This window comes from Musca domestica, unplaced genomic scaffold (assembly GCF_030504385.1).
Source record: "Musca domestica strain aabys unplaced genomic scaffold, Musca_domestica.polishedcontigs.V.1.1 15, whole genome shotgun sequence".
Taxonomy (NCBI): domain Eukaryota; kingdom Metazoa; phylum Arthropoda; class Insecta; order Diptera; family Muscidae; genus Musca; species Musca domestica.
Window position 1 is genome coordinate 12,101,823 of NW_026712207.1, and position 27,465 is coordinate 12,129,287.

The 27,465-nt window shown below is 35.6% G+C and overlaps 1 protein-coding gene across 4 annotated transcripts in view; it reads left to right on the forward strand.

The window, feature by feature from the left end:
- Positions 1-27,465, forward strand: part of LOC101896635 (palmitoyltransferase app) — a 390,848-nt gene that overhangs the window by 164,548 nt on the left and 198,835 nt on the right. For all 4 annotated transcript variants that reach the window (XM_059119664.1, XM_059119666.1, XM_059119663.1 and 1 more), the window contains one exon: positions 5,386-5,518. The gene's annotated coding sequence lies outside the window, so the exon portion shown is untranslated. The remainder of the gene's footprint in view (positions 1-5,385; positions 5,519-27,465) is intronic.

The following is a 27,465-nucleotide window of genomic DNA, read 5'->3' on the forward strand; positions in this document are numbered from 1 at the left end:
ACCATCGCACTCAGCATCAGTATAAATTCTGAATATTATGGCGAAAATATTCTGCAGGGTGTATTAAAGCCTTGGGCACGCAAACATTTTGGTCGCCGACCTTGGACATTCCAACAGGACTCAGGACCATCGCACACAACACGCGCCTCTCAAGAATCGTTACAAAATGAGGTTCCTCGCTTCATTTCCAGCGCACTATGGCCACCAAAATCTCCGGATACCAATCCGTTGGACTATTGTGCCTGGTGTGTTTTGGAAAGCAAGGTTGGCACTAAAAATACCAAAGTGCTAGTAGAAATAATGCGATGTGTAAAATATAAAGAGAATCAGATGCTTAATTCGGATTTTGTAATCGTTTTTGGTTATTGAAAACGTTGATCCTTTGTGGAGGAAATACCAGAAGGCAAGGTGCAATCTCTACCATTTTTATAACATCTCGTGTTGATGCATGTCTTGAGATGTACCAAGTCAGATTTTAAGATAGTTTTGTTTATTCGATCACCTCAAGCAAGCGCTTCGCCAGGAATGGGCCAAACTACCGCAGAGAAACATTCGGGCAGCGTGTGACGGTTTCATTGGCCGTTTGAAAGCCAAAATTCGTGCCAAAGATGGTCAATTCGAACAAATCTAAACTTATTCTACAATTTGATGCTATTTTCGTCATTTTGTCGTCTTTTCTATTAACATAGAAATCCACCTTAATGGCTCTGATAACCCTTGACAAATAAGCTTAAAAAACAACGTTTATAGCTTAATAATAGTCTTAAAAATCCTAGGTTAAGTAGTCCATTGGTCTGTGAAGAAATATTTGAAAAAATCCAGATTTATTCGGTCGGTGGGTCCTTGAGTAAATATTTAAAAAAAGATCTCGTATATTGCTCTGATAGTTCTTCATTTCTCTAAATGCTTATAGCCCTATTTTCAGGTTTCTTATTTTGGTATACCTATTTCCCTGTGGTATTGATAATTCCATCCAAGGAAATGTCACTTTTCTTTATTAATTCATTGATCCTTATAGGATATTAATTAACCTAAATTTTTTGGTTTATAAAAATACCTTTCCTTCTGGAATCCCCATATCCACTTTGCAGTACACTATTCATCCCCTCCTTTCCTGTTCCACCATATATTCTTCCATTGCTCATAGGGAGTGATGCGATGCTATTTAAATAGTTTGTTGTTCACTTCACACCATCATTTATGCACAGCAGCTTTTCCAATAACTTTTTCCTTTTGGTTTCATCTGCGTAAAGAAAAAAAGTTTTGTTAAAGCGTGGAAAAATTCCTCGGAACTTATATCATATAAAGTTTACACTTTCACTGCAGCAAAAACAAACAGCTGGGAGGGGGACAACAACGAGAGCAAATTCCTGGTGCTGTGTCAGCAAATTGGAACACCAAAAATGGGGAAAAAAGAAACTTTGAAAATAATGTCACTTGAGTTCCACTCTTACTTTAAAGCGGAATAATAGCCACGGTACAGAGATGGAAATGTTATTTTTCAAATTTCCAGAAAATAGTAGTGTCGAAATCAATGGGCAATATGCTCGTTTTAAAATACAGAATTTACAGAATACAAATTTACTATTGTACACTAAAATGTCTCTATGTCAGGAGTGGCAGCTGGTTTGGGTTGACAGTTGAGGTTTCCCATTTCAGCCATAAGTTTTTAATTGTGGCATTAATTTATAGCTTGTGGTTTCCAATAAAGTTCAACTTCTTAAAACTAAGCACAAGCGAGTAAAAAGTTAGACAAAATTAACAAGTTTAAACGTATCAGCCGGTTTTGCCGACACATGTATACCCTCTGCCAATGTTCGATTATTTAAATAAATTTTGACTTCTGTTATGATTATTCAAATTGTTGAGTCTCTATGGAGTGGGTTCCGAAGGAATAGGCCAATATTGTCCGTTTCGTATCGGACCTATATAAATATTGGACAATATTGGTTACTTCCTTCTCATATGAGATATGTGATGATTTTAGAAAATGTTAAAATATGCCAGATGTACCAGATATTGTCGACGGAAGTATACCATTTTCATACTTCATCTAATACAGACAAAAATATCCGTCTGGGCAAAATTACAGGAAAATCTAAAATTTATAAAAATATTTAAATATAGCTTAAGTTGTAAAGAATCACTGTCTCGTTTCGCAAGTTATGACAGATAAAAGTATTGAAAATTGTGATCCTTTGTGGGTGAGGTACCAGAAAGGGTTCTTTGTGTAAGCCAAAATGTTTGTATGGGTGAAATTTGAAGACAGTTCGATGCTTATTTCGCTCTCTCTGTGCGTTTTGTTTTTCAAAATCTTGAAGCCTATGTGGGGGAGGTATGAGGAGGAATGGCCCGATCTCTACCATCCTTATGGCAGATCTTGTGTTGATGGAAATATTGAGATGTTCCAAGTTTGAATGGAATCGGATGTTAATGTCGCCTTTTATGAGCTTCATGGATATTCAAAATTTTGACCCGTTTTGGGGAAGGTACCGGAAGGAGTGGGCAGATATATCCCATCTTCACGGAAGATCTTGTGTTAGTAGAAATTAATGAATGTGTGAAATGAAATTGAAGAGAACTGGATGCTTATTTCGGATTTTATAATCGTTTTGGTTGTTCAAAACTTTGACCCTTTTTGGGGGAGGTACCAGAAGGAATGATCTGATCTCTTCCATCTTCATAACAGATATTGTGTTAATGAAAATATTGAGATGTACCAAGTCTGAATGAAATAGAATGTTAGTTTCGCCTTTTTTGGGCTTCAAGGGCATTCAAAATTTGGACCCTTTATACCAGAAGGAGTGAACCGATATATTCCATCTTCAAACTAGTTCTTGTCTTATTAGAAATAGTGGAATGTGTGAAATATGAAGAGTACCCTATACCTATATCAGATTTTTTGACCGTTTTGTTTATTCAAAACTTTGACCCTTTGTGGGGGAGGCACCAGAAGAAATGGTCCGATCTCTACCATCTTCTTTGCAGATATTGTGTTGATAGAAATATTGCGATGTGGAGAATGGAATCGGATGTTATTTTCACGTCCTATGAGCTTAATAGGTATTCAAAATATTGACCCTTTTGTGAGGAAGGCACCAGAAGGAGTGAACCGATGTATCCCATCTTCACAGCAGATCTTGCGTAAGTAGAAATAATGGGTGGTGTGGAAAATGAAGAAAGACGGATGCCTATTTCGGATTTTATGGTCGACGTGGTTATTCAAAATCCTTGATCCTTTGTGGGGGAGGTACCAGAAGGAATAGTCCGATCTCTTCCATCTTTATAACATATCTTGTGTTGATAGAAATATTGAGTCTGAACGGAATGTAAATTTTGCGTCTTATGCGTCTTGATCCTTTGTGGGGGGCGTACCCGATATATGCCATTTTCACAGCAGACCTTGGGTTAATAAAATTATTTATATGTGTAATTGGAAGGCAATCGTACTCTTACAGCACATATTTATGAGTTATAATTATTCAAAATCTTTACCCTTTGGGGGGAGGTACATGATGTAATTGACCGATATTGTCCATTTTCACACCTGACATAACACAGATGCAAATATTAGGATTTTGCAAAGTTAAGGCAAAATCGAAATATCCTTTTTCTTTCTGTATTTTTTTTTTGTTTATCACTTCGACCTTTTGTGGGGGAGGCACCAGAAGGAATGGACCGTTTTTGCCCATTTTCACACCAAACTGTGGGTTAATAAAAATATTGTGGAATTCGGCTACTTTAATGGGCTGTAGACAGAGATCTTCTGGAGTAAGTTGGGTACGTTTAGCTGTGCAATTAAAGAGGTGCGGCGTATTGTGCGGGCCTGTATCACACGCCAGGCAGATGTCACGCGCATCTTCGTCAATTCGTGCCCAATACAAATTGAGACGACTACACCATCCTAAACGTAATTTCGCCAAAACTACCCTGATTTGTCTAGGCAGCTGGCGTTCTTCAGCTGGAATGAAAGGGGGGGGGGGGGGGGGTGGACTCCAAGGACGGCATTCATTCTGTAACTGCTAACAGCATCCACGACTTCGTCGGTATGAATGCCACTCAGACCTGTCTTGATCTAGAGGTTCTCTTTTATAGCACACTGGAGGCGCATAGTTGACCACAGACCGACCTATCGCTTTATAAGAGGTCAACAAGGTTTCCTTGTCCGCACCCCAAATGCTGCCGGCTAGCGCCTTGAGGACCCTGTTCCTACTTTTCATCTTGGCGCAGATAGCTTTTGCTTGCGGGAACGACTTAAACATGCTGTCGAATGTGACCCCTAAAATCTAGGGGTAGTTCGTGGTCAGTATTTAATTCCCCTGCACATTCCGCTGTGTTCTCATCTCCGCAGACCATGTGATAAAGAGTGTGGCCTTTGATTTCGTGGTGTATATTTTTATATTCCTCGCGTAGAAATATGCGGTAAGCTCCCCGAAATAGGGGTTCAGCCTTTCACATATGTCATGATCCTTTCTGGGGGAGGTACTTTATGGAGTGGACTGATATTTTCCATTTTCGCACCTGATTTAGCGCTGATCCAAATATCAGGACCTGTAAAGTTGGAACAAAATCAAATTATCCTTTCTTTTCGGTTCAGTAAAATATTTTTCGACCTTTGTGGGGAATATACCAGAAGGAGTGAACCGATATTGCACATCTCCGAACTCGATCTATGCTTGATGATAATATTACGATGTACCATGTTTGGACCAAATCGGATACTCTTTTTGAGAGTTAGCGTGCGCTCAAGCCAGATAGACGGAAGGAGGGACCGACACCCTTAGATCGACTCCAAATGTCTTGAAACAGATTTGGTCCAAAGAGACCTAGGCTACAACCGTTATTTCGATGAGGCACGTCGTGGCCGTATCAAATGATAAATACCCTCTCTAGCCACATGGCTGAGGGTATAAAAATACTAAAAATAGAAAAACTAATATTTTTTTCATTATGATCTCCCCTTTAAATGGCCGCCATGGCAACCCTAAACAAATATAAATACTAATAAACAAGTTATTACGAATTCATGCTATGTTTTCACAATTTGGGAAAATATCGTTATGAGTGAGTGTTTTTATCTGGGTGTACGTGTGGGTGTTTTAATAGAGAGCGAAAGTTTTTTTTGTTGAAAAAGTTTCTGCTGTTCAAACCGTTGGTCCTGCAGGGATGAACAATTTTCCATTTTTCGATGGGGATATATTTATTGTACTTGTTTTCGTTTCAAGTGTTTTTTATACATTGCTGTATTTGAGTTTTTTTATTACAATTCCCTTTAAGCTCGGCGAAAGGATTCGGAAACATTATTTTCAAATTAATTTAATTGCAATCGAAAAAAATGATTTTTGTTCTCCCACTAATGACATTTTTTTCTTTTCTCTCTTACAGATTATTGTCTATCAATGTATGTATATGTGTGTGTGTCCACGTTTAAAATTTACCTGACCAATACAACTGAATGCTGAATGATCTGCATTGGCGGCAATCATAGAGAACAAAGCAACACCAGATAACAAAAAAGGTAATTACTTTTTATCCTCCTCCTGTTTGTTTGTTTGTTTGAATGTGTAATGATTGTAATTTTATTATTTGAAAAATTCAATTAGGAAAATAACAAACAAATATTTTGAATTCATTTTGTTGTTTTCGTTTTCGCTGTTGTTTTTATTGTTGCCATCATCATCCTGACAACGCAAATTAATTTCGCTGAGTAATGATGCGCCCGCCATAAATCATTTTTACAAAAAGTTCGCTTTGGCGTTCGCACTTACTTTCGCCGCTGTAACCGGCGACTGCTGTTGTCGACCATAATCTGATTGTAAAACTAATATCCAATTATCATTTGAAAATGGACATAATGTTGTTTGGGTCTGTTATCGGTGTATTTAAGAGGGTTTAAAGAGCACAAAAAACGCCATTAGTAATATTTTCCGTTTAAATATTTAAATTGGAAAAGCTTTTCAAATGTAGGTTAGCTAGCCATTTGGCAAAAAAATGGGAATTAGGACAATACGAGAGAAAATAGGAGGATTGGAAAGTATTAAAATGGTAATGAACATTAAATTAATGAAGTTTAATAGTAGATTGTCAAAAAAAAAAACTCGAAAACAAAATCGACTTTTACATTAATTGTATGCGCCGAAATTCACAGCTAAAAGTGTATCAGCGTTTTTAAAGTTAATATTGCAGAGTAACCTAAAAAGTACCCTCATCTTACCTTTTTTATACCCTCCTCTTATCAGTTTGTAACTCCTCGAAATACTCATGTCAGACCCAACAAAGTTTATAAATCAGCGTAAAATTTGAAGTCGATTTAGCGATGTCCGTCTATCTGCTTGTTGTAACTCGCTATCTTTCGAACGAATTGAGATATAATTCTAAAATTTTGCACAAAAGTATATTTTGCCAGTTGGCCGGTTAAGTTTGCAAATGGTTCATGTCAGGTCCACGCTTTCGAATAGCGCCCATATAAAGGTACCTCCCTATATTCGATATTTTTATGATATTAGCGACATTTTTCACAGGAGTTGTTTCGTTTTTGAAGGTCTTAATGGGTACTACAGTCTATGTCAATAAATTACATACGCCGGCCACAGTTTCGTGTATCTGCCATATAACGGTACCTCCCAATATTCGGTATTTTTATAATTTTAGAGACATTATTCCTCAGTATTATTAGTTTCAAATTTCGTATTTAAAGTTCGTAATGGGTACTAAGGCCTATAACAGAAAATTGTCTATGCAGATCGACGTCTTCGTATAGCCCCCATGTAACGGTTTTCATTTAAGCGGCATTTTTCAGAATTTTTTAATTTTCAAATTCCTTTCAAATTCTGCCCGGCCGAACTTAGCTTCTTTTATACATGTTTATTTTCTGATTAAGATTCCATGGACTCCTTATATTTATGGTTCGTTACTTCAGCAGCGAAAAGTCCTCATCAGATTCGTTCCAACAGTGCTCAGTGCAATACAATTTTTTTCAATCAAAACTGCATGCTTCATGCTAAATTTTCATACTTTCAAGGTTCTATATGTTGTTCAACAAGTATCCCTTTTCGAAAAGAATAGTAGGACAATTTTTACCTTTTACACCAAAAATGCTTCAAAATGTTTCATTTGGATGTTTTCCGAGAAGGATATTAGTAAAACCATTGCATGATGGACCCACATTCAATTTTTATATTTCAGAAATAGGTCCTCAAATCAAAAATAGGTCCTCAATATCAAATTTCAGAATTTCATCTCTATCCCAAGCCCTACCGGCACATTTTGTGGTATTCTGCATTTTTCGTACGTTTATACTACCCATTTCCAAAATCACCTCCTTCTCTCAACTATCGACAGAAACGGTGACATTCATATCAAATGTCAGGATTTCAGCAATATGCCTTTATCCAATACCAAATTTAGCAGCTAATTTCAAATCCATCTCCATTCCTTAACTACAGACACCAAAAGTGACTTTAATATCAATTATCGTGTGCATTTTCAAAACAATCTCCACATCTCAACCTCAGATACCAACAAAGACCTCAATATCAAATTTTGGGATTCCAGCTCTATCCTTTCAGGCAATGCCCAATTTAGTACCACTACCACTATTCGAAAATGTATAGTACATATTTCCAAAACTCCTTCTTTTAACCACAAACACCAACTGTGACATCTATATCACATTTTGGGATTCCAGCTCTATTTCTTCATCCAGTACCAAATTTAGTACTATTTAGTTATCTTCGTATACATGAGTACGCAATTTCAGAACCGCTTTCATATCTCAATCCCAAATACCAGCAGAGACCTAAATATCAAATTGTAGTATTCCATCTCTTTAATTTCCGCATCAGAAAATGTAGTACCATTTAGCACAATAAAGGAGCTCCTTCTTTCAACCACAGACACCAATAGTGGTCAATTCAGGATTTCAACTCAATCAATCACCAATACCAAACTTAGTACTGTTTAGTACTTTTCGTACAATTATAGTACACATTCCCAAAACCACATATATACCTCAATTCCAGATACCAACAGAGACCTCAATATCGAATTTCAGGATTCTAGCTCTATACAGCAACTCAATACCAAAATTTAGTGACATTTAGTACTTTTCTTTCCACATCTCAATCCTTGACACCAACAGTTATTATTACTATTTAGTACTTTAGTACAATAATAGTACACAATTCTAAACCAATGGCCATATCTCAAATATAGATGGTGACCTTACCAGATTTTATACCATTTAGTACATTTCGTACAAATATGGGACGTATATCCAAATCTCATGTATATATACCATCAGTAACCTTAAAATCTCAAATTTCAGAATTTTATCCCTTCACTCAATACCATTCAGTACTTTTCGTGCAATTATAGTACACATTTTCGAAACTGCATACATGTGTCTAGGCCACACATGAATGTCGACCAACATCTTTACACAAACCTACCACCAACAGGGACCCCAACACAAAATGTAAAAGTTCCAGCTTTATCCATTCATCCTTACTGGTCCAAATTTAGTACCATTCAGCACAATTAGTACACAATTTCAAAACTACCATCATACATACATGAGCCGAAAACCTAATTCCAAAACCTAATTCCAAATTTGTACTATGTAGTACTATTTAGTACTTTTCATGTATTTGTAGTACATTTAAAACATCCTCCTTATCACAAACCCATCACCAACAGGTACCCCAACACAAAATTTCAAAAATGCCAGCTTCTTTCGTTCACCTTACACCAAACTGTTACATATTTAGTACATCTCGCACACTTAGTACTCATTTCTAAAACCATGTTCATATATCAAACTTACATTCTGACCTTGATTCTCATAACAAATTTCAAGTTTTTAGCTCTATCCGTTCACATATATTGCCAAATGGTAGCATTTTGGAAGTTTAGTAACATTTTAGAACATTGCCTAAATTTAATGTTCGAATCGCCAATAACCCTTTGGTGCAGCTATTCTGTACTCAATCAGTGACTGTCATTCCAAATTTCAGAATTACAGCGCCATAGGCTCACCACAATTCCAATTTGCCAAATATCAATACCAAATTTAGTACAATTTAGTACACATAAGTAAAAATTTTCAAAGTTTCCTACATACCCCAATACTACACTCCCACAGTAACCCCAGTTCAAAATGTTAGTATTCCACACCCCTGTTGGTTCATCCAAATACAAATTGTACTTTATTTAGTACACACAAGTACAAATTTCGAAAACAACCTACAAATCCCAATCCTACACTCCGAGAGTATTCTTTTTTTTTCCAAATTTTAAGGGTACCAACTCTATTGGGTCACCCAAATCCAAATTAGTTCAGATTTTCATAACTATCATCAGAAATCTTATTTCCAAATTTCAGGGTTCCAACTCTATTGGTTGTCCCATAATTTTAATTGAAGCAAATTTAGTACCATTAGTACATATAAGTACGAATTTCCAAAACTACCTATATTCCTCAGAATGCAATGGTATTGATTGTTTCTAAATTTTAAAATTTCAGCTCTATCGAATCACCAAATACGAAATTGTACCAAATTTAGTATCATTTAGTACTTTTCGTACACACTAGTACAAATTTCCAAAATTTCCTCCATATCCCAACCCTACACTCCGCCAGTAATGGTTATTTCAAATTTCAGGATTCCAGCTCCATCCGTTCCTCCAAATTCAAATTGTACTGCATTTAGTAACGTTGAGTGCTTTTCGTATACATGAGTATACACTTCCAAAACTACCTTCTGAAATCGACTCCACTCCTTAACCAAGATTCCCGTTCCAAATTTCAAGTTTTTAATTCTAACCTTTCATATAATACGAAATGGTACCAAATCTAGTACATTTCACACGCTCCATCAGTGACCCCCATTTCAAATTTAAGAGTTCTAGCTCTATTACTTCCTCAAATACAAAGGGTACTATATTTAGTACATATTAAACTTTTCGTACCGTTCTAGCACGAATTTCCAAAACCCAGCCTTATCTGACCCTTCGGACCAAGTGTGACCCAAACACAATTTCCGACCACCAATATCCTTTACCAATTATCTTCAACACATTGTATTACTATAATTTCCCCTGTTAAAAATTATGTCCGACTGGGAGATTACCTCTCCTTCCATTCATACATCCCCCCACAAATAATAATTGCTGCAACACAGCATGTTCGGTCATGGCATCAGCAAAAGTTAAACTTTCACCAGCTAATAGTTCATTTACATATTTGCGTTATTCGTGTGTGCGAATGCTTTTGTTCTGCGAACGGTACATATTTGTACATTTGGTCAAAAGGTTAGTGGAAATTATGTCAGTGTGCCTCGACCAACCAACCGACCGACCGACCGACCTACCTGCCACTGATGCTGCAAATAAAACATTGCGTTGATTTTTGTTTCGCCACCTATCCCTAGGCGACTCTCATTCTCTCTCCCCCAGGTATGTTGGTAATTGTTTCGAACATGTTTGAAGTACATATTTATTCAGTTACATGATTTCAATTGCAGTTGCTACGGAGGGTAGGGATTCTATTCATAGGCGGCCGTTGTTGGGTAGGATCCCAGGAGAAGTTAATTTGCATAATTTTGTTCTGTGTACTCATCTCTGAGTCATTGCTGTACAATTACCGGTTTTTAAGTTGTACTTAACCCCGTTCTTTTTTTGTCGAAACGTGAATTGAAAGTGACTGCAAAGCTGATAAATATTTTGTGAAATCATTAGATTTTTTAGGGTTTGAAGTTTGTTATTTGAAATTATGTTAAATGAGTTTAGCTGATGATTATAAGTCGAAATTACATGTTTAAAGATTAAATAAATAAAAAATGGGCATAGGTTAGAAAAGCTGCTGTTTGGAGATTTTTTTTAGCAAAACGGATACATGGTCCCGTAGTGCTGGGGATAATTTAGAGACGTTCCAAATTAATAATTATATAAATTAATTTGCAGATTCCATATCAATGATCATTGTCAATGCAAACGAAGAACTACCTTTCACCAAGAGTTTCCAGCATTGGGAGCTTACTATTTAAAGGGTTACCTTTTGGTACCCTCAGCCATATGGCTAGAGAGGGTATATATCATTTGATACCGTCAGTCTGCCTGTCTGGCTGGCTGACTGGTGAGCTCGAAGGGAGTATCCGATTTGGTCCAAACTTGGTAAATCGTAATATCATTGTCAAACTTAGATCGAGTTCAGAGATGGGCAATATCGGTCCACTCCGTCTGGTACCTCCCACACAAAACGTCAATATTTTCAAAAAAAAAAAAAAAAAAAAAAATATTTTACTGCACAGAGAGATAAAGAATAATGCAATTGTGCTTCAACTGTGAAAATCCCAATATTTGAATAAGTGCTAGGTCAGGTGCAGACAATGTCGGCCAAATGGACAATATCGGTCCACTCCATCAAGGGTTAAAACTTTGAATAATTATAACTCTTACAAAAAGTGATTTAATAGTCAGATTATCTTCAAATTACACACATCACAATATTTTTTATTAACCCAGGGTCTGGTATGAAGATGGACAATATCGGCTCACTCCTTCTGGTACCACAATTAGTCAAAATTTCCAAAAAAAAATATTTTCTGCACAGAAGTAGAAAAGATAATTGGATTTTCCCCAACTTTGCAAATCCTAATATTTGCGTCAGTGCTAGATCAGGTGCGAAAATGGACATTATCGATCCACTCCATCAAGTACCTCCCCCACAAAGGGGTCAAAATTTGGAATAATTATAACTCTTATAAAATGTGATGTTAGTGTCCGATTGTCTTTAATTTTCAGTCATACCGATACTTTTATTAACCCAAGGTCTGGTGTTAAGAAGAAATATATCGGTCTACTCCTTTCGGTACCTCCCCCACAAAAGGTCGAAATTTTCAAAAAAAAATGTATTTTCTGCACAGAAAGAGAAACGATAATCCGATTTTGTTCAAATTTTGCAAATCCTAATATTTGCGGCAGTTCTAGGTCGTTCCACTCCATCAAGTAGCTCCCCTACATAGGGTCAAATTTTTGAATATTTGTAACTCTTATAACATGTGATGTAAGAGTTCGATTGTCTTCAAATTGCACACCTTTCAATATATTCATTAACCCAAGGTCTGGTGTGAAGATGGAATAAATTGGTCCACGCTTTCTGGTACCTCCTTCGCCAAGGGTCAAAATGTTTAATTATCCATGAAGCTCACAAAACGCGAAAAAAAACATCCGATTCCATTCAGACTTGGCACATCTAAAATTTCCATCAACACAAGATTTTTTGTAAAGGTGGTATGGATCGGACCGTTCCTTCTGGTACCTCCCCCACAAAGGATCAAAGTTTTGAATAACCAAAACGTTTATAAAACCCGAAATAAGCATCCGGTTCTCTTCATATTTCACACATCCCATTATTTCTAATAACAAAAGACCTGCTTTGAAGACGGGATATATCGGTCCACTCCTTATGGTATCTCCACCACATAGGGTCAAAATTTTGAATATCTATGAAGCTCATAAAACGCGAAATTAACATCCGATGCTATTCAGACTTGGTACATTTCAATATTTCCATCAACACAAGATCTGTTATAAATATGGTACAGATCGGACCATTTCTTCTTGTACCTCCCCCATACATAGGCTTCAAGATTTTGAAAAACAAACGCTCAAAGAAAGCGAAATAAGCATCCAACTCTCTTCAAATTTCAAACAAACGCAAGATCTTTTGTGAAGATGATATGTATCTGCGAACCTCTTCTGGTAACTCACCCACAAAGGGTCACAATTTCCAACTCTTATATCTGCCATAACTTGCGAAACAAGTCAGCTATTCTTTACAACTTGCTATATCTAAATATTTCTCTCAACCAGAAACCGGAGATGAGTATGGAATTTTTGATTTCGTATAAAATTTTCGAATAAATGTACGATTTTCCATATATGGTGAACAATTCGAATAATCCTAGCCGAAGTCAAAATATATTTAAATAACCGAACATTGGTTGAAGGTATACATCTGTCGGCAAAACTGATTTATACTTTTTAACTTGTGAAACTCTATTCCGAAGCAATGCCTTTATTGAACTTAAATCCTTTTTACATATTTTTTAAACCATTGTTTATTTTTTCTCCTTTTTTAAATTTTACCCTCCACATGGAGACCACAGTCCTCAATTTCCTTCCACATCTATCCCAAAGGCAAAACGCTTCACGAAACATTTACAAAACCATAAGTTAAAATATTTGATGAGGAACTGTTTGATATCAATCACAGCAGCAAGCAATTAGAAAAAGAGGCACTACAACGTGATATTCAGAGATAAATAAACGAGAATCCAGAACAGTTTTTTTTTTAAACACACAAATAAATAACTATCTTTCCAACGAGAGACATACTCCAGTAAATATCCTTTAGCACAGCCTCAAAGAATTATTGGCAGGGAACAAGTTTTAAATCAAGACACTTAAATTGATAAAAAAAATAAAAAAAACTTTGAAATTAATAGCAACCGCATTAGAGGGTGATGGAGAAGATTTCAATTTATGTTTATTCCTGGATAAACCAACAGCCACCCCCTCGTTTATTTTACTGTTTTTCTAAGATAAACCACAAGATAATGTCATAAATTTGGAAAATATTTCATATTAATTTATTGTTAGCCGAATTTCTGGCGGCAAATTTTAACAGCGGTTTTTTTTAGTTTGTGACAATAAATTGATATATGTTTAAATTGTGGTAAATATTGTATAATATATGTGTTTTCATACCCACCTTCCAAAGTGGGTCGTATTCAGTGGCGTATGAGTAACACAGATACTATTGGATGAAACGTATACGCCATGATATTTTGTGATACATTTGAGTTTTAACACAAACGAATAAAATAATGAAAACAATTAAGAAACAGCTAATACCCTCCACCACTTGGAGCGTATTTGGCAATTCTCAAAAACAATTAAATACGTAAAAAATTCCGTTAAAATCTTAAAAATACAGAATGTAGCTGTTATATTAGGGTCTATACGACGACATGGACCTACATAGGTAACATTTGTCATGAGCCATTACATTATTCAAATGCGAAACTTAAAAAAAAAATCAGTAAAAATGTAGATAAAATCATAAAAATAGTGAATATCGGGAGGTACCGTTATATGGGGGCTATACGAAGACGTGGACCTGCACAGACAATCTTCTGTCTTAGGCTGTAGCATCCTTTACGAACTTCAAATACCAAATTTGAAACAATTCCGGTGAATAATGTCGCTAAAATCATCAAAATACTGAATATCGTGAGATACCGTTATATGGGGGCTATACCAAAACGTGGACCTACATAGCCCTTTTGTACAAGCGCGAACACAAAAACAGACTCTGAATACAAATAATTCACCTTCCATACCCTTTGAAAATAAATTTTAACAACATGTTTTGAATGGTTCAATTACACCCTCAGTCATATGACTAGTTATACCCTAAGCCATATGGCCAAAAAGAGTCTATATCATTTGATACAACCATAACGCGCCTCATCGAAATAACGGTTTTAGACCCTGGGTCTCTTTGAACCAAATCTGTTTCAGAACATTTGGAGTCTGTCTGTCTGGTGTGCACGATAACTTTCAAAAGGGAGTATCCGATTTAGTCCAAACTTGTTAAATCGTAATATTATTATCAAACTTAGATTGAGTTCGAAGATGGACCATATCGGTCCACTCCTTCTGGTACCTCACACACAAAAGGTCGAAATCTTCAAAGAAAATATTTAACAGCACAGGAAGAGATAGGATCATCCGATTTTGCTCTAACTTTTCAAATCCTAATATTTGCATCAGTGCTAGATCGGGTGCGAAAATGAACAGTATTGTGTCACACCATCTAGTACCTCCCCCACAAAGGGTAAACATATTGAGTAATTATAACTCTTCTAAAATGTGATATAAGTGTCCGATTGTCTTCAAATTACATAAATCATAATACTATTATTAACTTAATATATCGGGCCACTCCTTCCGGTAACTCCGCCACAAAGGGTCAAAGTTTTGAAAAACCAAAACGATTATAAAATCCGAAGTAAGCTTCCGGTTTTTTTCATATTTCACACATTCTATTATTTCTACCAACACAACATCGGCTATGAGGATGGGATATATCGGTCCACCCCTTCTGTTACATCCCCCACTAAGGGTCAAAATTTAAAAATATCCATGACGCTCAAACAAAAAAAAAAAAAAAAAAAAAAAAAAAAAAATTAACATCCGATTGCATTCAGACATGTTGCATCTCAATATTTCCATCAACACAAGATCTGTTTTAAAGATGGTAGAGATCGGACCATTTCTTCTGGTACATCCCCCACATGAGGTTCATGAGGAAAAACAACACGCTCAAGGAAAGCGAAATAAACATCCAGTTCTCTTCAAATTTTATACATACAAACATTGTTGCTAACGCAAAATCTGCTGTGAAGATTTTATATATCTGCGAACCCCTTCTGGTACTTCACCCACAAGGGGTCACATTCTTTACAACTTGCTATATCTAAATATTTCTCCCAACCAGAAACCTGAGATGAATATGGAATTTATTCGCATAAAATTGGATATAAATGTTCGAGTTTCTTGTAATTTTGCTTATATTATACCGGATCCTACGCCATGGAGGGTCAACAATTTGAATAATAATAAATGAAGTCAAAATATTTAAATGATCGAGCATTGCTGAGGGTATACATTTGTCGGCAAAACCGACTAGTATTTTATAACTTGGTTTTTGTTTACAAATCAAACATATGTTCAAAATTTTCGGAGCTCTTGCTGTTCGCGGTCGCTCAAACCAATGATCAACTATTTAGTGTAGTATACTTAAGATTTCCTGATCTTACCATATTTTTACGATTTACGAGAAAACCGCGATGGGTTCATACCAATGGGAAAACATTTAATACTTTTATTTTTTTGCTCCCGATCCAATATTAAGTACAACCCAAGAGTGGTAACGTTCCATACTCCAGATTTTTTTTAGATCTACCCTTCCTCGTGAAGTTAGTTTTTGTGTCTAGGGTTGTTTATGAATAACAAAATAATGAGGCCAAAAAGTTTATGGAAAAACATACTAAATGAGTATGATTTTCCACCTACTTGTTGGTCTCATTATTTTGTTACTCCTAGACAACCTCAGACACAAAAACAGAGTTCACGATCTCTCAATTGACGTTAGTACAATATATCGTACATTTTTACCCTCTTTGATCCATTTTCTTAAAATCTCGTTTTTTCCAACCCCATTTTCTTAAAATCTCGTTTTTTCCAACCCCTTCCCACAAAAACGAACCATAATTTCTAGAATCAACTCTTGCTTCTGTGCATCGATGATATAGTCAATTAGTCATAACTTCAGCCTTCACCATAAATTTTATTTATGATTTGACTCTATCGACTCCAAGTTTAGAAAAATACTTTTTTCTCCAAAAACTTTAATAGGGTAAGGAAATATTTAAGACAGTAGAAATCAAAAATTTCTTTACTAACCTACACTTCTGAACTTCCGAAATAATTCCGTTTCCCCAAGTTTTCTTGCTCATAAATATAAAGGACATTTGAAGAATTGTTCATACAATTATTCATTCACATTCAATAACAAAGTTTTATTATCTTTACGTACATATATACATATATTTATTTATGGATGTCCTTAGTAAATATTCATATGTTCGTGTAAGTGCTATGTGTGCCTACGAAAATATTATCCTGTACAAGAGTTACTCATTACCAAAGGATATAAATCAATACCATTTACCAAATAAAATATCCAAAATGTATGACTTTTCCAGATTATAGCATATTTAAATAGGCACAATGGCAGCAAGGGGTCTTATCTTTTTGGGGGAGGAAGGGGTAAAGATTACTAATACAAACATTGTCATAATTGTGTAGACATACATTCCCCAAAAACCACAGCAAAGACAAAGCAAAAATATCTTAAGTTTATTTTATGGAATCTGATATGAGAGTTAAATCTTTTCGAAACTTTCTCAAAGACAATGGCTAAGGGAGGGGAGAGGGTGTGTTGGTGTTGAACTTATTGGTATTGTGTGTGTGTGATGGAAGTGTGTTAGTGGAAGTAGAATACTCCCGCAGGCCATCCGTGTAAATAGCCTGATTTATATTCATTCAGTGTCTTAGTGAACTAAACACAAAAGGAGGAAAAGGAAAGAAAAAAAAAAAAACAACACATATTTCGAAAGATTTCTCCCAACAACCAAAATTGTGATAGTCGAGGCAAGAATACGTAGAGTGAATTAAATCAGGAAAAATCTGAGTTATCGATTATTTGAGCTTAATAGAAGTTAAAGACAGTGTTTAAAAACTAAAAAAATATATTGAATCTGCAAATGGATGGATTTAAAAGAAATCGTTACGAATACATGCATAGTAAAAATGGTGAAATAGATGAGTTCGTAATAACTTTATCAACTACCAGATGGAACGGATAATAAAAGAGTAAAGTAATTAATTGACGGTCTGACCAACATAACGATTCATCAACGCTCAAACGAATCGGCTGAAGCTAGAATCCTAAAATGTTGAGTGAGCACATTTTTGAGTACGTTAGAAAAGGCTGGGGTTTGGAAATTCCTACTAGAACGGTACGAAAAGTACTAAAAGGTACTTAATGTGGCAGCCATTGTATTTGACGGACCAGTAGACCTAGAACTCGTAAATTTGGAATGAGGGTCACTGATGGATGGATGTACCAAGGCATTTTTGAAAATTCGCACTATAGGTGTAAGAAAAGTACTAACATATACGGTATTTGCTATCATTTCGTATCATGTGAATGGTATGAGCTAAGAACTTGAAATTTGGAATGGAAATTAAGGTTAAGGAATAACGTCGATGTAAGGAGATGTTTTAAGGAAGCATGTGCTCATGTATATGAAAAGTGATAAACTGTACTAAATTTGGTACAATTCAAATTTGGAGGAACGGAAAGAGATGGGATCCTAAAAGTAACATTACTGGCGTATAATTGGATTGGGATATGGATGTAGTTTTCGTAAGTTCTATTAAATGGTACGAAGTTTGGTAAAATTTTAATTGGCTTAACCGATAGAGCTGGAATGCTTTGAAAATAAGATAACTATTGCATTGTAGGAAGAAATGGAAAATTTATAAAAAAGTACTAAACGGTAATAAATTTGGTACAATTCGAATTCGGAGAAAATGGAGGTGGAATCCTGAAATTAGTATTACTGGCGGATAGTAGAATTGGGATATGGATGTAATTTTCGAAATTTCTACTTATGTGCATGAAAAGTACTAAATGGTACTAAATGTGGTACTATTTCGATATAGGTGAATCGATAAAGGTTGAATGCTAAAATGTGGATATAAGATTACTATTGCTTTGTAGGACTGAGGTATGTAGGTGGGTTTAGAACTTCTGTACTAACTGTTACTAAATTTGGCGCAATTTACATTTAGGGAGAAACGGTATTTTTATTAGATGGTACGATGTAGATAATTATGAACATGTGTTCTTATGTGTACTAAATGGTACTAAATTTGGATAAATCAATAGAGCTGGTTTCCTTAAATTTGGAAATCAGATTACTGTCTGAGTGTAGGATTTGGATACGGAGGTAGTTTTGGAAACTTTTACTTAAATGTACTAAATTTGGTACGATTTGAGTTTGGCCGAACTTGAAATGTGGGATTGGGGTATGTAGGAATTTTTGTCAATTCGTACTTATGTGTACTAAATAATATTAAATTTGATACAATTTGTATTTAGGGTGACCGATAGGCCTAGAATCCTGAAGCATGGAAAAATATTTCTATTGGATTGTATAATATATAGATATTTATACTTATGTACTAAATGGTACTAAATTGACTACAACTTTTGTTTCGTTAAACGAATTGATTTGAAATATTTAAATGTTGGTTCTGGTTTATCTGCAGGCGGTTAGAGTTATGATAAATGCGTTTAGCAAAAAAATTTCCAAATGGTACTAAATTTGGTATGTGGGTAAGGGGTTGGGCTGGAAGCCTTTAATTTGGCCTAAGGTCACATTATGGAAATACGGACCAAAAAAGTACGAAAAGTACAAAATAGTATTGACATTGGTATTTGAAGAAGGAATAAAGCTTTAAATCTGAAATACCCAATGAGAGTCTTTATAGACAATCTAAAGAGTTTTTTCGAAATTCTAACAATACGTGTACCAAAGATACTAAAATTCACAGCATTTGGTACTATTTGAAATCTTGTATGTATATCCAAATTTATAAATTCCAGGATTCTGGTTGAGATAAATATTTAGATATGGCAAGTTGTAAAAAATAGCTGACTTGTTTTGCAAGTTATGACAGATAAAAGTGTTGAAAATTGTGACCCTTTGTTGGTGAGGTACCAGAGGCGGTTCACAGATATATATCATCTTCACAACAGATCTTGTATTAGCAAAAATGTTTGTATCCGTGAAATTTGAATAGAGTTAAATGCTTTTTCGCGTTCTTTAGGGGACGTACCAAACGAAATGGTCCGATCTCTGCCAGCTTTATAAGATATCTTGTGTTAATGGGAGTATCCATGGTACATGGTACATTTTAATATTATTGTCAAACTTTGATCGAGTTCGAAGGTGGACAATATCGGTTTATTCTTTTTGGTACCTCCTCCACTAAAGCTCGAAATTTTCACAGAAACAATTTACCTAGTAGAAAGAAAAGGGATCGTTTGAATTTGTGCAAACTTTGCAAATCCCAATTTTTTTGCCAGTGCTAGGACAGGTGCGAAAATGGACAGTTATGGTCCACTCCATCAAGTACCTCTCCCACAAGGGGTCAATATTTTGAGTAATATTTTTTTTTAAATTTGAAATAAGAGCCTTCAAACTTCTCACATCCCAATATTTTTGTTAACACAAGATCTGGCGCCAAGATGGGATATATCGGTATACTGCTTCTTGCACCTCCCCCAAAATGGGTCAACGTTTTTAGTAGTTAGGAAGCTCGTAAAAAGCGTACCCAAAATGGGTCAACTATTCCTTGAGGTACGAAATAGACAATGGTGACCTACTCCCACGGAACCTCTTCCCTTAAGGGTCAACAATTTGAATAATCGCGCGCGCTAATTTATATTTATATATACGCCCAGTGGCTGATGGTATGCATCTCTCGGGAAAGCCGACTGATACTTTTTATACCCTACACCACATAGTGGTAAGGGTATTACGTCTTTGTGCATTTGTTTGTAACATGGAGAAGGAAGCGAGATTGACCCATAGTTACTTCTGAGGATCTCCATAGAATCACTTTCTGAGTTGATTTATGCATGTCAGTCCGTCTGTCCGTCCGTCTGTCCATGTATTCTTGTGAACAAAATGCAGGTCGCATTTATTATCCGATTGAGATGAACTTTTCCAAACAACATTTGTTTGGCCCAAGGACGAACCCTATTGAAATTAGAGATAATCGGTAAAAATTTAGATATAGCTCCCATATATATCATCGTCCGATTTGCCTTTTATTGTGCACCAAACGTGTAATATCGGCCCGAATAGTATGGAATTTTGCATATGCAACTAAATTAGGCCTGAAAATAAGTATGCCAAATTTGATCGAAATCGGTTCAGATATAGCTATAGCTCCCATATATATTGTTCATCCGATTTGTTATTTTTGTCTTGCGCAGCCGTAATATGCACTCTGTAACAGCAATATTTGGGGAAATATATCAAATGCAGCTCAGAAATACCTTTGCTAAATTTTATCGAGATCGGTTCAGATTTGGATAAAGCTCCCATATATGACTTCATCCTATTTACTTTTTGTTGTACACCAAACGTCTAATATTTGCCTAAATGGGATGGAATTTGGCACGTACAACCGAATTGAGTCTAGAAGCTAGTATGTTAAATTTGGTGAAGATATGTTCAGATATAGCTATAGCTCCCATATATACTGTTCATCTGATTTGTTATATTTGTTACCCACAGCCGTAGTATACACTCCGCAACAACGATATTCAGGGAAATATATCAAATGCAGCTCAGGAATATATTTGCCAAATTTTATCGAGATCGTCTCAGATTTGGATATAGCTCCCATATATATCTTTATCTGATTTCAAATTAATTTTGCACCAAATTGACAATACAAGTCCGAATTTAAAAGATACAAATGCTTTCGCATATTTAGTCCTTTGAACTTTAATTTATAATCATAATCATAGCGTGTATGATTAAATTCTTCCATAAAAACTTTTAATTGTTATGTCGAGCTCTTTAGGACTTTCTTTACTGGTTTCATTGTTACAAAGGTTTTAAGTCTAACACTTCCCTTAGAATGGGTAAATAAATATATCTATGTACCCATTCTAAGAAATGTATTAGACTGAAAAGTACGATATTGTATATACGTATGCGTAATGGAAATTAGAATTATATATCGATCAATTTATAATTAGGAATTAAAGAATAGTTGCGTTCAATTTCATATATTCTCTCTGGTATAACAGATCACGCATAACTTCACTAAATATAAATTCATTTCTCCGCATACGAAGTAGCGGGTATTAGCTAATCTTAAAGTATATTTCCAGGAAGAACTCCGGTGCTGTTTCCTCCAATTGAATATATTAACAGTAGAGGGGTTCCTTCAATTGCAAAGCGAGTAACATTTATTTCCAATAAAAGCAAAAAAAGGAGACATAAAATATTTCTTGTGTCTGCTGTCTCCCACGAAAGGATAAAACTATTAGAGCCTTAAGATTGGAAAACGATAAAATTGTATGTTGTACACCACGAATAAAGTAAAAATATCAGTTGGTTATATGCCCAACAATATGCTGCTGTCGTGAAAGAAAGAGAGAGAGAACAATATTCAATAAAGTGGTTGTGGAAGAATTAAAGCATATTCAATACATACATTTTATAAAAAAAGAAAAAAAGAATATTTGCAGCATACGTTAGAAAATATATACACACATACCTATTCTTGACGTAGACAATCCCAAGTATTTATGTGTAAGTTGATAGTTGTGTGTGTGTTGGGTTCTGTTTATATGTCTTCATACCGGGTTATTGGTTCATTGCTCCTTGGGCCCCAGGATGAATATCTTCTAATATTGTGTAACTTGACAAGACTCGGTGATTTGTGTGACCTTATTGGGAGAAGAAGCCTTTGCTTACTTCCTTGTTGCCGTTGTTGTGTTCAACATTCTCAATTAATGTTTGCCCATATAAGAAAGGATGGAAGAAATAGCTACAACAAGGAGCAGGGTATCATGTTCCAACCGAACCACATACATGATTATTTTATCACATTTTTTCTCCACATGAGTTTGTTTGCCTTTTGTATTTTGAAAGGTATCCCTGAATAAAATGTAACACCAGGAATTAAATTAGATCGGTTTAAGGTGCTGCTGCACACATTACAGATTCATGTATTTTTTAGTAGCTGTGGCAAGAGATATTTTCAGAGATGTGAAAGAGGATGAAAAAAAGAAAATTGGATACAATGACACTTGACAATTCTGGGTGAAACTTGTCAATATAATTTTGTGTTATAAAAAAATTTGAACGTTTTGAGCAATGCCCAAATATAATAGGTAATGTGATTTTGCAATCTATGTGCTTCAGTGAAGAAGGAAAATATTTTTTTGATTTAAATAAAAAATACCTCTTTTCAGGTAAGCAGAGCGAATATGAAGAATGGGACGAGCGTGACTTGATTCTTTCCATGAGAGAAGTCTTTAATTTCCGTCGAAATATGCAATCCTAATATTCTAAAAGTATAACTTTGTAGTTATATTTCAGATTTGTAGACTGGAGTGCTTTTCTTAACAATCATTGTTTCATGAATAAATTTTTAATAGACCGACATAGAATGTAAAGTTTTGCATTAATTCGGATATGAAGATGACAATTTTCCAAATTTTAAATGCGAATATGCCTTGATCGACAGTAAAATGCATAGGCTGTCGGAAGGATGTTTGAGACTTTTATTCTCTAAATATGAATAAATAAGAAAAAATCTATGTTTCCATTTTCGCGTTTATTACTTACTCCATATAAAGCTTCATGTCAATAAGACCTATTTCTAGTTGTTTGACAGATATCGATATAAGGGTCTTAAGCAAAATCATAGACCGTTAGTATTTTTTATTTTTTCTTTTTATTTATTTTTTATTTGATTTACTTTTTTATGTTAACTATTTTACCCATTGAGAATCTACAATTTAAAAATTACAAACTCATATCGAACATTATAAAGAACCACCATGAGGTAGATCCAATTTGAACATTTTAACCAGGCAAGCAAGAGGACCTGAAATGCAAATAGTAACTGTATTGGTTGGACCAAGACCATCAATATACATAAATTGGGAGATAATTGCGCTGTTTAAAAATTTCTAAAATACATGTTTTTTACTGCAATCAGTTTTTTATGATATTGAAAAAAAATTGCAAACACAGTAGATTCTTGCAGATTCTAGAACAGGGCAAATAGACACAGAAAAGGGGTATTTGATATCCCCTTCACGGTCTGGATGGATCTCGTATCAAAATTTGGAAGGTATCCACGTTACGTTTCTTTAGGAAGCATAGAAAGATACGCTTCCAAATGTGATGTGATGAGATACTTTAGAAAACTTATAGGTCCGAAAAGATCGAATTGGAAAAGGTTCGAGGAATTCACGGCACCCCGTGTCGTAAGTTTTTCAAGACAAACGCAGTCGCCGACACGATTTTCAATAGTACCATCTGTATCTGCTATAAGGACTCTTGTCAACGCATCTACCCCGACAAATACTAGGTATTAGCGAGGTGTAACTTAAAGATCTCTGAATAAGGATAAACATTTGTATCTTCTATAAAAAACGCTTAAGTCGAATCATGAGATTCGGTAAAGGGGAGATCAAATGCCAAGAAAACATCGTGGGCAAACTTCTGTGAGTCGGCGATAGAAGGAAATAATGCACCGTCAATGTACCATCAAAGATTTCAAGCCAATTGGCAGCATAAAGAAGCAAAATGAAGTATGGACTGGCTCAAATCTTCAAACTCTAGGGATTTTAGAGAAAACAAACATCTGTAATATTAGTGCATTGGATCCGGTTGTAGCTATACCGACCAGTACAGAATTCAAATCTCCTACAAAGCTAAAGTGATGAAAAATCGTTCTAAAAAAAATAAATAAATAAATAATAATAAAATTTTTGTTTGAATTGAATGTTTCCAATTTTGCCATACTATTTCGGCCAACATGTTACGAATAAATGCTTCAATATTGTTTACCAATGCGTCAATTGAAGCGGACTCGTATGTACAGACATGAGCTTTAATAAGAAAAAAGGCCATGGGCGGTAAATCACCCAATCTATGCGTTCAATCGTCCGGTAGCGAACTTGACATAAAATGTTCTTCGAACTCGCCTGCCAATTAGTCACGCGTCATGCAAGTCAAGCGCTTGCATTTTTGGCTGACAAAAAATTTGGATATTATCTGACGGTGGCGGTCACCTTTCACAGTTACCTTACCGATTTATAAGCCTCCCAAAGTAAACACAGTCGATCACTCCAAAATGTTGCATGAACTTTTGTCCGCGAACTTTCCTATATGATGAACTATCGTACACCGACCAGTAGGGGGTTCAAATCTTCCACGAAGACTTATAGTTCGAAATAAACTTAAGTGGGTGGTCCATGTTGTGCTAAAATATTTTCGATATTAAAAGTCGTTTTTAGTCACTGTTTAACGCCTAATGTTATGCCATGTTAGGTGGGTAAATTGAAGTATAGATGGCGTTCTATACTAAAATCGGTAAGAGATATTTTTATAGCCTCAGCCATATGGCTAGAGAAGGTATATATCATTTTATACGGCCAAAACGTGCCTCATCGTCTCTTTGGCCAAATCCGTTTCAGGACATTTAGAGTCGATCTAGCGATGTCCTTCCGTCTGCCTGGCTGACTGAAGCTCACGATAACTCTCGAAGAAAGTAACCCATATGGTTCAAATTTGGTATATCGTGATCGGTTCACTCCTTCTAGTAGGTCCCCCACAAAAGGTCGAAAATAAAAAAATAAAAAAAAATATTTTACTGTACAGTAATCCAATGTTTCTGCATCTTTGCAAATCTAAGTATTTGCATCAGTGCTAGGTCATTTGCGAAAATGGGGGATATCGGTCTAATCCATAAGGTACCACCCCCACATAGGGTAAAAATTTTGAATAAGTATAACTTTTATAAATCTGAAATTAAGTAACACACATATTTTTATTAACACAAGATTTGCTGCGAAGATGGTAGAGATTGGACCATTACTTCAGGTACCTCCCCCACAAAGATTTGAATAACCGAAACGATTATAAAATCCAAAGTAAGCATACGGTTCTCTTCATATTTCACACATCCCATTATGTCTACTAACACAAGATCTGTCCACTACTAAAGATGGGATATATCTGTCCACTACTTCTGGTACTTCCCCCACAAAAGGTTCAAAGTAATGAAGTAAAAAACGCTCATAAAACGTGAAATAAGCACCCAACTCTCTTCAAATTTCACACATCCGAAAAATTTTTCTGATGCCACGGTCGATTAATACGAGCGGAAAGCGACCATCGGCTGTTATGGCCGTCCACACCATCACCATGGCCGGCGCTTGAGTTCTGGTGGCCAACCGAAGGTGCACATTTTCAGCTGACCTTTTTGGCAGGTAAACACGATCATTTTTTTGTTTAAAAGCTGCTGGACAACAAATTTTTTCTCATCGGAGACGGAGAAAACCAAATCCGGCAGTTCACCACTTTTGGTCAAGCGAAGCAACTCTTTAGCTTTTTTGAGTCTATTTTCTTTCTGTTACGGTGTAAGTTCTTGCACCCTGCGGAATTTCAATGGCTTTACGCGAGCTCATTTTTCAATATTTGTTGAATGTAATATTGCGATATGTTCAGCTCACGAGCCATTTTTCAGCCACTGCGACGCGAGGTTCGATCAAGTCGCTTCTTTACCTTTCGAACCATTTCTGCTGATGTTGCTGTTTTCTTCCGTCCACTTCCTTGACGTCGGGTTACGCTACCAGTATCACGGTAAGGAGTGATGGTATGAGGTATAAAAGATTTATTCATATTTAAATGCTGCAGTGCTCTAACGATAGCCACTCGGGGTTTTCCAGCCAAATATAAGGAAATCACATTGAATTCCATCACGAATAACTTTTTTTGTGGAAAGTTCTCACCAAAATGCTTTTGTACTATTGTAAACAATGAAATGAGCTGGCACTGGAATAATTTTAACAGCTGTCGGACGAGTGGCTTAGAAATGGCAGCAGTCTGAATTTGGTTGCAGTTTTTTTTCATCTCACCCTGTATATTTGCGAACCCGTTCTGGTACCGTTAAATAATCGAACAATAGCTGAGGGTATACGTCTATCAGCGGAAACAATCGATACTTTTTAACTTGTTTTTGGTGCAATGGATGCGGTTGTATGTTCTGACCAACTTATGCAGGTGAAATCATCACGAAACAGTTTTTTTGGGAGCCTAGATTTTCTACCTTTTTGGCTGGTGCATGGGACTCCTTGTATGTGACTTTTCAAAATTTTTAAATTAGGGTTTTTTAAAGTTTTGAATTCCACATTCATTAAACGTTCGATGTTTAAATAAGGGAATATTAAAATTTAAATGTTGATACACATGTCGGTTATAGAGTAATTGCTTTAAGTTTCTTTAGGTCACCTAAAAGTTAGCTTATCAATTTTTTTCGGATGGCTCTTGAACAATATCACGGTACAGTGGTACTGATACAAACACTCACTTAGCCTAGAATATTCTGACAAGTCAGGCATTCAACATTGGTCCCTTTTTACAGTTCCTTAATTTTTAACAAATTGTTCATCCTACACTATCCTAGCCCCACATCAGCTTTAGTCTTCTCCCATCTGCTTTTCCATTCCTAAAAACAATTGATCACCATTAATGACCCCATACTCAAACGAAGTCAGAAAAGCTTTTTATATTGACATTGCTGTCAAATTATTTGTTTACATTTCATACTTCATTTTTATTCCTTCCTTTCCGATTTGAAAAATTGTCACAACAACCCGAAAGTGTTAAGGGGCACACACAGCACACAACGAACAGACGGTTGACATACTTTCATGTTTACATTTCATGTCAAATGTCAATTTATCAGTTCATCCTTAGCATTTAGTACTGAAAGGAATACCAACCTCGAATATTTGTTTCCAATCACGTTCCCAGTTATGTTGCTGCGAAGGGCCGTACAATATTTTTGTTTCTTTTCGTGTTGTTTGTACATTTTATTCCTGGCTTTACCAACTATACTTATGTTCTCTTCTCCGTCTTCTTCGACGACGTTTTCCTTCATTTAATAAATGATGATGCTTTGTTTAACACATACTTAACCCAAGGAGAAAAATTGCTT